We start from the raw sequence: 5,023 nt of genomic DNA, 5'->3' as shown, positions 1-5,023 counted from the left end.
CTGCGATGACTAAGAGCCTTCATTTCTAGACCTCTTGGGGTGTAGGGTTGGGAAGAGAGCTCAGTGGGATAAGCATCTGAGATACATTCCTGATGGCTTTTCAACAGGTACATAAAGGTCAAGCTTCAAATCCCCTGTTTTTTGTGGTTGTTTTTTCTTTACTTCAAATTTTATGAAAGAGCTGAAAACTGGACTTAATCTTGAGAGGAACTGCTTATTAGAAAGGCTTCATCTGAGCATTGGTACTCACAGCTGTTGTATGCATGGCGGAGTGAATTTACCCTGCAGACTGGGGAAGCTGCTTGGTCCCACTTGTGTGCTGAAAACTCCCCAAACCTGGGAGTCGTCCTATTGTGCAGAAACAAAACCTCCTCTTTAAAATGTTGGCAAGTTCTTTGTTCAAGCTGAGCAGAGCAATGACGTGAATTGGCATCCCAGTGAACAGTTTGTCCATACCTGCTGCCAGAGCACCCTGCAATTGGTCAAGTATTTTTTGGTGGCAGGATGTATCTGTGCTTTCTGAATGGAAGAGAAACGAAGGCACTGAATGGGCTGACTCCTGGGGTTGCACAAAACAAAGTATTAAACTTGAGAGTATTGCCTTTGTGAGTGCATAGATATCTACAGACTATATAGTTGTTCAAGGATCATCAGTCTTCCTGGTCTTAAGGTTTAAAACCAGTCTGTTGGGTTCATTGCAGAATATACACAGTCTGTGGACACTGCGGACTACAGCTCAGTGCTGTTTAGGCGAGTGACAGGAGACAAAACATCTCGATGCTTGGAGGTGTAGTGGTTTGGAAGCTTGCAGAGTTCAGCAGTGGCCTTCCTGGCTTCTCGCTGCAGAAGGTGAGTTCCACTTCACGAGATTCCTCGGTCCTTGCAGTCACGCCCAGCATCTGCTGAGGGATGGCTTTGCCATGGGGTGTGGTCTCCTGGGTAAGAAGTTGGTGGCAGGTGCTGTGGGTGGTTAACATTACTGCTGCCTAGCACACCTGAGCGTGGTTGGTGCTGGCAGCTGTGCAGGCACTCAGCTCTGCCCCAGCTGCAGGCAGTCTGGAGGGGCTGGTTCAAAGTGCCTGCCCGTTGTCTCTTTCTAGATGTCAAAGATGAAGAATGCAGTTTAGCCTGGCAGTCCAGAGGTGCTATCACCATCCCAAGGTAATGCAGACACTGCAGTTTTTAGAGTTCAGAGTTTTTAGACCTAGGCAAACAGATCTCTGTGGCTACTCCCATATCCCAAAGAAGTCTGCAAGATGCAGCCTGTGGCTGCTGGTTTCAGACAGGTGCAGGTTAGCCTGGAAGCGTGGTTTTTCCTTCTCTTCATCTTGAGAGTAGCCCTGGATTTCCAGGACCGTGGGGGTGGATGTGTATTCCTTGGACCTGACTGTGAAGTTCAGCTCCTCTTCATGCTCTCCTGGCGTCATGGGGCTGTCAGAGATCTGCAGCAGCGGCTGTGGGAGCCCTCTTCTGAGTCTGCTCTGCATCTTTTGTTTTCCTCAGGCTCAGCAGCACAGGCCTTCCTGTTCCATGCTTGTGCTTTAAGCTGTAGTAAGTGGAACGCCGGAGGTGAAATTACCAAAATAAGGAGGCGGTGGGGGCAAGCGACCAGTAGGTTTTCCCTTCCTCAAGCTAAGGCCTCGGGCTGCGCGCGTGGTCAGCTCGGCAGCAGCAGTGGGTGCCGGCCGTGCTGCAGGCGCTGCCCCGGGAGCTGCGGTCAGCGCGGCCGCGTGGCAGCCCGCGGTGAGGCGCTCCTGGGCGGGAGGAAGGGGCGGCTCGTGCGCTGCGAGGGAGAGGGAGCGCGGCGGGCGGCGGCGCCGGTGTTTGACGCCCCGGCCGAGGAGGGCTCCGGCTGAAGGAGGTGAGGTGAGGCGAGGTGAGGCCTCTCGGCAAAGCGGGGGGCGATGAAAAGGAGCGGTCGCGCGCGGCTCAACCTCGGGCACCACGGTGCCGCTCCGTGCCCTGCGCGGCGCTGCCGAGGCGCGGCCGCGGCCCTGAGGTGACTGACCCCGGCGGCCGAGCTGCGCCTGAGCCCAGGCTGTCCCGAGGGGCGGCTTTGAAGCCGTTCAAAGGGGCTTTCCCTTTTGAAAAGCGGTAATTTTATTACGGGGGAAATGAATGAGGTCTCCGGAGACGCCTGATGGACGGCTTCCTTCTGGAGTGCTTCCCGCCTGCGGGCCGAGAGGGGCTCCGTGTCGGAGCAGCTGGAGCCCGGCTTTTGTCTGTGGGAGTGGAAGCCTTACTGATGGCTGGTCGTTTCCTGTGAAAGTAAAAATGAAGCTTGTGTCTGTTTTCCTTTGCTGCTGAGTCACGTGCGAACATCACGTCCCATCGCAGTGCTGGCAGTAGGCAGGGACAGCAGCAAAGCACGAGCAGAAACTGTGGCTCTGTCGGGCAAAGCAGGGAATGTGCGTGGGGCTGGCGTGAGAGGAACGGGTTGTGCCGGGCTCTGCTCTACCAGTCAGGTCATGGTAGCAGCTCAGGCTGTAGGTCTGGCTGGCCCCTGCCAGCTCTGTCCCTTGGAGTATTTTGGGTGGAAGATACAAAAGCTGAATCTCCCATAGAGTGCTCCTGGCCCAGCAGTTCTCCCGGTTTCCCCCAGCAGTGACACAGGCCCCTCTGAGCCAGGTGCTTTGTGCAGCCGTAGCGGACACACAGCGATGCCCTCTGGTGCGTTCACGTGGTGGCTGTGTGAGACCATCTGACCTCCGAGATCAGTGGCAATATGTCCCCTAAAGTGAGTGTGGGTGAAAGAGTTACTTCCACTTTGCCTTCTAAATTGCCGGAGCACATCCCTGGATAATCCATCTTCCTGATGCTGCCTGAGGTGAGTAATGGTCCCTGCTTTGCCCTGTCTATGCTGTGAGCATGTTTATAGACTTCCGTCCCTGGCCTCTGTTCCAGGGTGAGGCACTTGCAGTCCCTTCAGATCCTCAGGTGGAAGTCGGTGGGTGCCTTTCCTAGCCCTGTGTTGGCCATCTGCAATGGAACACACACCGGGGCCTCCTTCCTCTGCTCAATCCGGAACAGGGGAGCAGCTGCTGAGTCTCAGACGTGCACTATGGTGCCTAAAAATGTGGTCAGAGGCATGATAGCAGCCCTGGTTCCCTCTGAAGCTGCATGAGTGAGTGACATTGGTGTTCTGTTGTTTTTTCTACATCAGAGCTCCCTGGTTCGGATTCAAGGATGCTGAAGTGACATTTGATGCTGTTTCAAGTGGGGTGCTCTCATTTCTGGAAAACAGGCTCTCAAAGCAATTTGTGGATTTGTTTTTTTTTCCACACATTGTCTGGGTCTGGAGTGTTTGTGTCTGAGTGCCCCCGTGTAACCTTTCTGGCACCCTGCAAACTCTCCTTCATCAGCAGCTGCAGAGAGCGTGGTCAGGGGAGGCTCATGGTGCTGTGTTGCCGCGCACGGAGCTGCAGGACGCTCCGTCCCCACCTGGAGCTGAGCCCCCACCCCTTCCTACAGGTGCTCGTGTTGCTGGCAGGATTGTTTCCCGGAGCAGGACAGAAGGCCTTGGCTGCTTCACGTTCATACCTCGGCTCCTTTATGGCACTGCTGGAGGCCTCATCGCGGGCGGAGCTCGAGGCCGGGCGCGATGCGGTGTCCCCGCCGCGCCGGGTTGTGCCCGCGGTGAGCTCCGGGCGCGCTGCAGCCCGGACGGTTCGTGGCGGCGCGGGGCTGCAGCAGATGGCACTCGAGCTCCAGCCGAGGGGTCCCCGGGCGGGGCTGCGCGGGACGCGGCGCTCCGGAGCCGTGAGCGGAGCCTGCGGGCCTTGATTGACATGCTTGGAATGTTCGCTTCCGCTCGCAGGTGCAGATCGTATCTCTGCTCGCGCAGATTTGTCCTTACGCTGTGCCCGGACTCGTGGTGGTAAAGCGCTGCTTTTCACTTTGCAGAGTCCGGCCCCTAATTTGAATGGTTTTACTGCATTTATTTATTTCTGTTAGTGGCACGCCTTCCTAAACAGCGTGAAACCAAGGTTTTATTTTTGCAAATGAAGTAATTATTTGCTTTTTGCACAAACGGAGGCTCAGAGATCGCCGCTTTAAAGTCCAGTGGAGGAAATGAAGTGACGGTGCTGTGCTGGCTCGTCCCAGCTGCTGCCTTAGCCCAGGATCTAAATGCACTTTGCAGATTTACTGTAACAGTGGTCACTTTTGTATTTGGAAGTGTATCTTGGCACCTGCTAAAAATATCGAGAGCCCGAGGCCCTCTTGTTTTCCTTCCAACAGCAGCCAGTGCTGTATACCTCCTAGGACAGCTGCCTGTGCTCAGGGGCAGGCTGAATCTGAGCTGGCTTGCAAAAGCAGAAGTCCTTGCACAGATGAGTCAGAAGCTAAGGCCCCGTGGTGATGTTCATGCAGGCACACAGATCCATGCGCATTTGAGGGCTCTTTTTGCCTCCCGTTGTGTCCTGTGCTGCTCCAGTCCTTAAAAGCATTTGATTTTATTTCCTTAGTTGCCTTTGCTTACTGTAAACTTAATACTGGCTGGGCAGTTGCCTTCCCAGTGATGCCTGGGAAGCCCCTGGACTGGGGCTGCGTGCCCAGAGCCCCCTGAGGCACACAGCCCTCGGCCTTAGCCCTGACCCAGGGCAGCACTTGCCAGGCTGATGGGTGTCCTGCCCCCCATCCTTGTGTGTCTGGGCTCCCCCATACTGAAATAGGGGAAAAAATGTTCCTTCTGACTGCTGTGGTCCTGTGAGCCTCCAGCAGCAGCTTGTGGGAAGGACGCAGGCAGACCCACGGGTTCCCATCAACAGCTTGATTGACCTCCTGGTCCGTGCTGGTGCCCTGCGCTGGTGAAGTGCCCTCTCTCCTCCACTCATCTGACTTCAGTGTAATAGAAGGGCTTAGTGCTTATTACCTTTTTGTAGCCTTTTCCAGTTGCCAATCAAATGTGTCTGGCTTGGGGGTTTGTTTTGTTTCTTCATTGCTGTGACTATGCAGGATGCTCCATCTCTCTGTAATTACGGTTCCATCATTGTCTTGGCATGAAAACATCTGCTGTCTCTCT

This window comes from Numida meleagris, chromosome 18 (assembly GCF_002078875.1).
Source record: "Numida meleagris isolate 19003 breed g44 Domestic line chromosome 18, NumMel1.0, whole genome shotgun sequence".
Lineage (NCBI taxonomy): Eukaryota > Metazoa > Chordata > Aves > Galliformes > Numididae > Numida > Numida meleagris.
This window is presented reverse-complemented; position numbering follows the sequence as displayed.